This window comes from Fukomys damarensis, unplaced genomic scaffold (assembly GCF_012274545.1).
Source record: "Fukomys damarensis isolate Sample0158 unplaced genomic scaffold, DMR_v1.0_HiC HiC_scaffold_2, whole genome shotgun sequence".
NCBI classification, from domain to species: Eukaryota; Metazoa; Chordata; class Mammalia; order Rodentia; family Bathyergidae; genus Fukomys; species Fukomys damarensis.
Genome location: NW_022900914.1, coordinates 11,638,342 through 11,648,644, shown reverse-complemented (window position 1 = coordinate 11,648,644; position 10,303 = coordinate 11,638,342). Strand labels below are relative to the sequence as shown.

General features: G+C 43.5%; 1 protein-coding gene across 2 annotated transcripts in view; it reads left to right on the top strand.

The window, feature by feature from the left end:
• Window positions 1-5,406: 5,406 nt before the first annotated feature.
• Capn13 (calpain 13) overlaps window positions 5,407-10,303 on the top strand; it is a 77,712-nt gene continuing 72,815 nt past the window's right edge. For both annotated transcript variants that reach the window (XM_010604668.2, XM_010604669.2), the window contains exons 1-2: window positions 5,407-5,461; window positions 6,033-6,310. The gene's annotated coding sequence lies outside the window, so the exon portion shown is untranslated. The remainder of the gene's footprint in view (window positions 5,462-6,032; window positions 6,311-10,303) is intronic.

The window sequence follows — 10,303 nt, the reverse complement described above, 5'->3', positions numbered from 1 at the left end:
AGCCGAAGAACACGACAAGACCTATGCTTCACAGAGGCCATGGGGACTCATAGGGCTCTTGTTCTGGAGATCAACTGCCTCATCCCTTCTTCTGATAGTGATCTCTTCGGTCTTTCAGGTCAGCTCCAGATTCTAGACTGAGGACTCCCTCTGACTTATAGTTCATTTGCCTAGGCAAAATAATTACGATAGTCCAAGATAAATTCATGCTCTACCTTTTTCGATACTCACTTGATTTTTGAGCTGCACTAAATGCCAGACAGATTTATGGAGCACCTGCTCTGGGCCCTGTGTCTGCTAGGAGTTGGGGATAGGGAGGATGCATTATCCATGCCCTGTAAGTAGCTTATAGACCAGCTGGGAAATGATCGAGGATACAATAGCCTATATGAGAGAGTGAGAGATGATATCTTATAGATATGAAAGGAGAAGATTGGGAAAGGTTCCATAGAGGGTAAAAACATAGGCTTTCAAATCAAATTGGACTGATTCAACTCCTGGTTAGTCACTTACAGCTATGTTATCTTTGGTAAGTTATTTACTTTTTCAAAAGCACACTCCCTTGTGTGCAAAACGGAGATAATTACACCTCTCTTGTAGGGTCATGAGGATTAAATTAAATGATGTATAGCATATAAAAAGCTTATCCAGGGTCTATACACAGTACTCTATGAAGAAGCAATCATAGTAGTGGCAATTGTTAATATTTATTGAACATTTGCTCTTAGAAAGTAAAAATAGCAGTAATGTTTGCACTGGGCCTGAGAAGGAGATTAGGTTTTGAATGGGCAGAGAAAAGGTGGTTAGAAATTCTAGATAAAGAAGTGACATAATTGAAGTCATGGCATCTTAATCATTTTCTTGTTCTGAGACACAATACACAACACCCACAACTTAAAAGAGGAGAGATTTATTTTGGCTCACGCTTTTCAGTCCATGGTCAGCTGGCACCAAGGATGGCAGAGGGAACAGCAGAAGAAAAGCTGCTCATGTAGTGATTCATGACACTCCCAGCCATGAGCAGGGAGTGAAGGGGAGGGGCCAGAGAGGGAGACACACCCACCTAATCATGCCCCCAGCCCCCGACCAGGGCCCCCCTCCTAACAGCAAGTCATCTGTAGCACCCCATAATCTAGTCACCCTCACAAGTCCCTCTATAAGGTGGTCTTGGGGGACATTCTCAATCAAAACCATAACACTTGGGAACTTAGAAGAAGTTCCTGAGGATCAGCAAGCACTCTAGTTGTGGGGGAACAGCACACGGTAGGGGCAGATGTAGATGAAGGGGGGGTGCTGGCCACTGCTATAAGAACTCTAGGCTTCATTGGGGGTTTGGAGCTCACTTCTCTACACCTGTTTCCCCAACTCCTCACCCTGGGGAAGAAGCACCATTTTATAATGTAAAAATATTCTGCAGATCAAACTACTAGAAAGGCAGGCTGCCACGTTCTTTGGGAAGAATATTTTAGCAGTAGGAATGAAAATCCTTTACAGTGGGCATAGCTCAACCTAGTGATTTCGCTTTTAGGAACCTACCATAAGAAACCCATCAGCACCATTTGGAAAGATTTGTGTGAAAGGAATTCTTAAGGCCAAAGCTTAGAAAGGACCTAAGTGTCCAACAATGCAGGACAGGTCAAACTGTTCCAGAACTCAGGTTAGGCAAGCTCACCAACCAGTGCCTGAGAGATGGATATTAGGGGGAAAGAAAATAGACTTTATTGAGGATGCTGATAACTTGGAAGGAAGCAGACATTTCAGTGTCTCAAGTACCACTTTCTCAGTATCTGGGGATGTAGGGGTAGTTAAATGAGTACTAGGTAAGGGCTACCTGCGGAAATCAGCATTTCCCAGAAGCAGGAGTCAGTCCGGCACCCACTGGCCATAGAGACCTTCTTTTGATGGTAGCATTGTCTTATCTTGAGGACAGGATATTCCCATTTTGGACCAATTCGTATGGTCAGCAGCAGGTAGCTGGAGTCAGCTCAGAAAAATAAGCAAGTTCACAGGCTTGCAAGACAAAGGCCATAGTCTGAGGATGAGTAAGGGGACTGGAATAGATAGAGAAAGGCTATTTGCCTGACAACAGATATAACCTGTTCGACAGCTCCAATCAGAGGTGTCACCTATAGGAAAATGAGTTGGAGACTAAGAGTAGTTCAGCCACTTGACTTCTGCAAGCAGTACTTTTTTAAATTAATTAAAAGTAAGTGAAGCTAGAGGATTTATTTAGGTTTCCCCTCAATTACAAAACAATATTGCCTTTAAGCAGGAGCCTACCATTTAGTCATTAAGAATCATAGTCTTGACGATTGTATAGTGAATAGAAACATGGTCATGATTTAATTTTAAGCAGAAAGGGTAGGATGCAAAACTGTGCGATGTAGTCCCAATTTTCTAAGAAAAAACAGGAAAGGGTATGGGAGAGACAGAGAAAGAACCAGAGGCTCTTAATATCACCCATCTGAGGCATAGAATTGCACATGTGATTTGCATTGGAAGAAGGACGAGGTCCCAGAAAGCAATTTGGGAGGGAAAGAACTCGGGCTAGAAACAATATATTTGGGTCAATCAGAGCGAGGGCCCTGGGTGAGGCAGAGCGTCCTTAGAAAGGGTTCAGGGTAACCCAGAGGGGATGGGAGATGCTCTGCGGACACCCAGGAGGCCTCTGGGATGGAGGGAATTCTGTAGAGGAGCAGAGGCTTCAAGCCAGTCCACCAGGGGTGGAAATACTGGCTTGACCTCTTTTGGCTGCTTCGGTAGGCTCTGAGGACTAGAATGTCTGAGCCTGTGTATGAATGTTTAGCAAAAAGGAGACAGAACTTGTTATTTTTAAATCATCCCTGAATCCTCTCTGTCACTTGTGCCTACGCCCTTCCTGCCCATTCACTACACACACACCCCACATTCTCACCTGCACCCCTCTGTGCATGCGAATGAAAACCCTGGCCTTTGCTAGGGTCCCGTCATACAGGGCACAAGAAGAAATTAGGGTGCCCAGGGCCTGATGTGAGCGGCTCACATCCACCCAGAACGCTGTCCACAGTCAGCAAACCCTGGCTGGCTGGGTCTCCAGGCTCTTCCTGCCTTTTTGCACTAACAAAAATCACCTTACTTTGTTGACTTTGCCACTACTGCTCCAAGGGGAACATAGCAGCATGTACAGCCTGTGCGATGTCCCATTTCACTACATGGTGAGGTCCCAGTATACCTGTTTGCCCTGCCACAGTAGTGCCCTTTATTATATTTTACATAGGCATTTGATTTAATCCCTTAGATCAACAATGGGTTTGTTTTCTAATAAAGGAAAAGAGAATGAGTTTTATCAAACTTGACCAGACTGAGGACAGTTTACCTCGGGGGTGCCCTGAAGGATCAGTGTGGAAAAGAAGTATCAAAGGGACCCCTGGGTATCAGCGATGCTGTCTGTGTCTTAGCCTGGGTGCTGGTATCATGAATTTCACTTTGGGAAAATTTATCAAGCTTTTCATAGGATTTACACTTTCTTCCCACACTGCTCCCTGCCTGGACCCCACACACTCCTCGGGCCTGGCTCCATCATATGCTGCCCTCCCCTGGGAAACTTCTTGTGACACCCTTCCCTCAAATGAGGTGAGAGTTCCCTGCTCTGGATGGAGACTCGCTGAACCCACCAGCCCTGGGCCGGGTGAGACTGACAGTTTTGCGGCCGTTGGTTGTTTGTGTTGTGTTGTGTCTTATTACTCTAAGTGACATATCTTGCTGTGTCCACCAGAGTCACTGCCCAGTGCCTGAGCCCAGTACGATGCCTGACACTAGGAAGTGGTTTGTAAAGGAAGAATGGAGGAGAAGAGAAGGAGGCAGGTAGAACAGAGGGGGCTGGAGGAGAAGAAGAGAAGGAGGAGGAGGAGAAAGAAGGCAGGAGGAGCTGTGCCTCTGAAGTTCTGGGTATTCTGAGGCCCAGCTAGAGGTAGGGGCAGGGAAGACTCAGGGCTGCATTTTCTTGAGTGAGTAGTCTCTTGATAGATCTTTCTAAGCGAAGGTACATTGCTTCAAGGACTGTGGCCTAGGTTCCTAGGGGAGAGTGGGGACTCTGAACATAGTCTGTCTCCAGTTCCCTTCTAGCTCAGAGGAGGGTACAAGGAAAAGCTATTTCTCTGTCACTTCCACAGGACACAGGGGCTGAGATGTCAGTCCATGGATGCAGGGAGCAACCGGAAGGGATGATCTGACTCTGCAGAGGAAAGGTGGGTATGGCCAGGGCACTGAGATGATGACATCCAGGATCAGCACTCGAGGAAGTCCTGCATGGGTGGTCCTACCCTGTCTGTATGTGGGTTAGACGCAGGAAGTGATGGTGGAGGCTTCCTGTCAGGGAAGGAGACAGAGCCTCCGTGGGAAGGGATGGCCATGTTGGGTCCAGCACAGGAACCAAAGGGATACATCTCAGAGCAGCTTGTTAAGGGAGGGGCACCCCAGAGTTCCTTCAGAGCAGAAGTCCAACTGAGAGTTTACTGTTAGGTGTCACCTGGTTTATAGCCCCAGGCTGGAATCTTCTGGAAAACACAAGCAGCTGCCCAGTTTTAAAGAGAACATATGAATGAGGAGAAGGATACTAAAGAGACAAAGAAGCCAAAGAGGCAAACAGCCCCTTGGACTTGCAAACAGATCTTCCTCATAGTCCACGCTCCTGGGACATTCTTACAGTACCGTTATCTCCAAGATGACCTGTCCTCTAGCACCAAACACTCCATCAGGAGACATTTATTTAATTCCCTTCGAACTCAGTATTCTCCAAGACTACTCTAGGGACCACGGCTCCTGCTCTTGGGGGAAAATATTTTGTGATGCAAAAGATGATAAAACCATCATTAATAGGCCATCAAACTTTCAGTTATTTCCCTTGAGGCATCATCTTAATATAGGCCCATGTGGGTGGGGCTTTCTAAAGGATTTTCTCACTATGTCTTCTGAAATGATGGTTTTCAAACATTTGTGATTGCATACCCTCTTAGTAAAATTATTTTGAGCATGAAAATATATGCATATTCATTAACTGCTTTTATATAATAGTGTGTGTGCTGTTTGGTGTATTTATAATGAAAATTCTGAGTGTAGCCCCAGGTATCCCACTAAACAAGTATCAGGTGGACGGGGCACGCATCATAAGCTTCTCTTCACAGATTAGTAAACTAACACTCAGAGAAGGGACTTGGCCGGATCATAAAGCCAGAACTTGTAGAACCAGCATTGAGACCCACTTCCAATCAAGCCAAGGTCTCCCCACCCCACCCACTCCCACTGTGCTGTCTCCCAAGGTGATTGGAGCCATTTCTCATGGGTGCTTGGATTTTTCCTTCTGTAATCCAATTCCCATCTCTTCCCACTCATCCCAGCTTGGATTTGGACCACTCAGAGAGGCGTGATGATTTCCCCATTCTTCCTGCTTAGCTGATTGCATCATTATCTCCTTCAGCTGAAGGTGAACCATATTACTGGGGTTCTAGACTCAGGGAGCATGGGCTTTGCCTGCCTCTTCTGGTTTTCCCCAACCTGTTAAGCAGGAATGATGCAGAGACCATCTCCAGGTCTCACCCTCCCGAGGTTAATCTGTTCTGAAATTTATTTGTAAAAAAGAAGATGCTGATTCCCAAACAGAAAAGGCAGGGGATAGGATTTTCCTTGAGTAACCATCCTTGATGAGGAAGACATGGCAGTGTGCTTCCAGGAGGAGAAGGAGGCATGGAGGAAGGTTGCTTCCTAAATAGCTTCTTGGTACTTCCTCTGTGCTTCTAGAACGCTTTTGTAAAAACACCATTTCCCTGAAGCAGAATAAAGATGAAGAAATGGACATATTTGGAAACAATGAAAACCACAACCAAGGCAGCCAAGCAATCAATGGCTAGGGTTGTCCAGGAGGGAGGTGGGGTCAGGTAGGGTCCATGTCGGGGGGGTGGATCTGAGAGATCTTACTGTTCAATGGTAGGATCTTTTCATATTTTTATACTTTCACGTTCTCTCCCTCCCCACTTCCTCCCCACTTCTCATGCCAGGGCCAAACACTGGAGTCACTGTTTAACGAAGGTGGAGTCCCCAGCACCTGGTGTGCCCATATAAGGAAGAGCCTGAGGGGTGGAAGTCAGCAGCTGCTGGCACTGCATTTGCTCCACAGTTGCTCCAGGGAGACTGTGCTGTCCTCCGCCGTCCCCTCTGCCACTCCATCCTGCAGATTGCTGGTGCTGAACCTTCAGGACCAGCTGAGTGCCAGCACAGCCTCTTGCAAGGACACTGCTGAGCAGCGCTCCATCAGATATACCTGTACAGGACACAGGTAAGGTGTGAGTGGAGGTTTCTCTGGGCTCCGGAATGAGATGGTCCTCCAGACATGAGTGACCTTCCAAACTTTCCAGGGAGCTGCTTCATGGTGCAGATTTTGAGTCTCCACACTACAGAAATAATTTGGTGGCTCTGCAAACTGGGTATTTCTGATTTAAGTAGTCCAAGGAGATGCTTCAAGAAGAACAAGGACGAAAAGTATATTGACTTTCTAAGAGAAGCCTTTCAAAAGTTGACCAGTTCATACAAATGGAGGATTTATCAATCACCAAATCACCTTTGCTTCCTGCTCATTCAGAGTCCCAACCTTGAGAGCATTTTGACCATGAGGGATTCTCTGATGGCAGGAATCATGTCTTCTGTGTTCACTGATGTCTAGAGTTGAATGCATAGTAGGTGTTTTAAAAATATTGCTAAAAGGAAGAAATGAGCCCAGGCCCTGTGTTTTCTAACAATCTGGTGTAGTAATCACATACATGAACGAAGGTGAAAAATCTGGGCTAATCACAAAAGGCAGATCACTGCCACTTCTGAAACTCAGATGGTTCCCACATCTCTGTAGCTGCACCCCTATTACATACTGTACCTGGCTGTGCATTTGCTAAAGTTGCATCTTTTTTGACTGAGGAACAGCTGGTAAAAAAATTTTTCCCGCATTGTGGATTGTCTCTTAGTTCTGCTGATGGTTTCTTTTGAAGTACAGAAGCTTTTTAGTAAGATGAGATCCCAGTTGTTGATTCTATCTGCTAGTTCCCGTGCTACTGAGGATTTGTTCATAAAGTCTTTTCCTATACCAATGTCTTCCAGAGTTCTGCCTAACTTACCTTCCAGCAAGTTTGATGTTTCTGATTTAATATTTAGATCTTTAATCCATTTGGATTTTAATTTAGTGCATGGCAAAAGATAAGGGTCTAATTTTAATCTGTGGCAGGTTGACATCCAGTTTTTCCAACACCATTTATTAAAGAGGCTATCTTTCCTCCACTGAGGATGGTGAGCTCCTTTGTCAAAGATGAGGTAGCTGAGTACATCTGCATTTGTTTTTGTGTCTTCCAGTCTGTTCCACTGATCCTCAGGCCTATTTCTTTGTCAGTACCATGCTGTATTTATCACAGTGGCTTTGTAGTATAGTTTCAAATTGGGAATTGTTACACCTGGTGCCATGTGTCTGTTGCCTAAAATGGCTTTTTCTATTCTAGGTCTCTTATGGTTCCAAATGAATTTTTGGATTTTTTTTTCTAGTTCTGTGAAATATAGTGTTGGAATTTCAATTGGCATTGCATTGAATGTCTATAGCAGTTTTGGTAGTATGGCCATGTTCACTATGTTGATTCTTCCTACCCAGGAGCAGGGGATATCTTTCCATTTTTTTATATCCTCTTCAATTTCTTTTTTCAGAGTGCTGTAGTTTTCAGTGTAGAGATCTTTTGTTTCTTTTGTTAGATTGATTCCTAGATACTTCTTTTTTTTGGATGCTATTGTAAAAGGAATTTTTTCCCTTATTTCTCTTTCCGTGTGTCTGTTATTTGTGTATAAGAAGGCTATTGATTTTTGGATATTCACCTTGTATCCAGATACTCCACTGAATCTGTCAATTAAGTCTAGAAGTTTTTTGGTGGAGTTTTTTGGATCTTCAATGTAGAGTGTCATATCATCAGCAAATAAAGACAGTTTAACTTCTTCCTTTCCTATCTTTATTGCTTTAATTTCTTTCTCTTGTCTAATTGCTGTGGCTAATGTTTCTAGAACTATATTGAAGAGAAGTGGTGATAATGGGCATCCTTGTCTTGTTCATGATTTTAACATGAAGGTTTTCAGTTTTTTGAGATGTGATGCTGTTCTCAGGGAGACAGTTTTAGCTGTTTAGTTTGAAACCATGCTAACCACATTAGAGCAAGTGCAGATGTCTTCCTTCTGTGGTTACAGTGGAGTCGCTGACCTGGGCTACAAGCAGAACTTTGCTTCTGCCCCACAGGCACTAACTGGGTCTTCCATCAGCATTTCCTCTTGATTGCCTCAGCTTGACCTTCCTGATCATGGAGGGGGAAAGTGCATTAGAGCTGTAGGAGGTCCACTGATCAGTACCTTGGCTGATGAGAATATAATGACCTAGCAATTGTGTAATAGGCAACAGTGATACGTAGCACAACCTCATTAATCCTAATTTGTACATGGAAAAAGTGACTGGCTGTTAAGCTTATACCGGACACAAATGTGACCTAGAGTCCTATTGTACCTCTTCTTGTCCCACCTCCTGTTACTTGGTTATATGTGGTTACTTGCTTGAAAGAACATCTTAGAAGAAAAAAGTGTTATCAGGAAATACACAAATTAATGATCTTCATAATGGCATTGAGGGTGTGCTCTGTTCTTTTTAAAATTAATTTTATTGGTATATTTAAGGTATGCAATGTAAAGGCATTCATCATTGGAGATTTGTACCTTTACATAATAGATCTTGATTTTTATTTTTCCCCCTTCCCTTGCCTCCCTTCAACCCCTCCACCTCTCCCTATTTACAAAGACTTTGTTGCGATTTTTTTTCATTTTCTCACATTAATTCCATTTCCTTCCTCTTCCCTCCCCCTCCCCCTCCCCCTTCCCCTTTGCACCTTTTCTTCCTATTTCACATTATCTATTATACATTTCCAGTTTTTCATGCCAGAGCAACTATTTGGTATTTATACATGTGTGGCCTATTAAACTTAAGAATATCACCTCAATGTGTGTCCATTTAGCTATAAATGCCTCTAATTTCTCATTCTTTGTGGCTGAGTAGTACTCTATTTTATTTTTTTTAAACCACATTTTTTTATCCAGTCTCCTGTTGATGGGCAGTTGGGCTGTTTCCATGTCTTAGCTATTACAAACTGTGCTACTATGAACATGGGTGCACATATATCACTGTGGTATGACTCTCTTAATTCTTTTGGGAAGATACTCAGCAGAGGACTATCTGGGTCAAATGGGACTTCCACTCCTAGTTCTTTGAGATATCTCCATACCGATTTCCACCATGGTTGCACTAGTCTACAGTCCCACCAACAGTGGAAAAGGGTTCCTTTTTCCCCACATCCCTACCAGCATTTGTTATTGGTTGATTTCATGATAGTAACCATTCTTTATACAGTGAGGTAGAATTTCAGCATTTTTTTTCACTTGCATCTCTCAAATGACCAATGATATTGAACATTTTTTTCATATATTTATTTGCTACTTCTACTTCTTTGTCTGAGAAATGTCTGCTCATGTCAGATGCCCATTTTTGGATTGGGTCTTTAAATTTGGGAGGTCTGATTTTTTTAAATTCTTTTTTTTGGTGGGGAGTACTGGCGATTGAACTCAGGTCCTTGCGCTTGCAAGGTAGGCCACCGAACTGCTGAGCTAAATCCCCGGCCCTTAAATTCTTTATATATTCTAGATAGTAGACCTTTGAGAAACAGCTTGTAAAACTTTTTTCCTACATTGTGAGTTGTCTCTTCACACTGTTAGTAGTTTCCCTTGCTGTGTAGAAGCTTTTTAATAAGAAGAGATCCCACTTGTTTGTGCTAGTTCATGTGCAACTGAGGTTTTGCTCATGAGATCTTTTCCTATGCCAGCATCTTCAAGAGTTCTACCTAACCTCTCTTCCAGCCAGTTTAATGTTTCTGCTTTAATATTTAGACCTTTAATCCATTTCAATTTTAGTTTAGTGCATGGTGAGAGATATAAGTCTAGTTTTAATCTTTGGCAAGTTGAAACCCAATTTTTTCAGTACCATTTGTTATAGAAGCTATCTTTCATCCAGTGAGGGTATTTGGCTCCTTTGTTGAAGATGAGTTGGCTGAGTGTGTCTGGAGTTGTATCTGCATCTTCTAATCTGTTCCACTGGTCCTCAGGTCTGTTTGCTTTGCCAGTACCATGCCTTTTTATCATAGTAGCTTTGTAATATAGTTTCTTCTTCTTCTTCTTCTTCCTCCTCCTCCTCCTCCTCCTCCTCCCCCTCCTC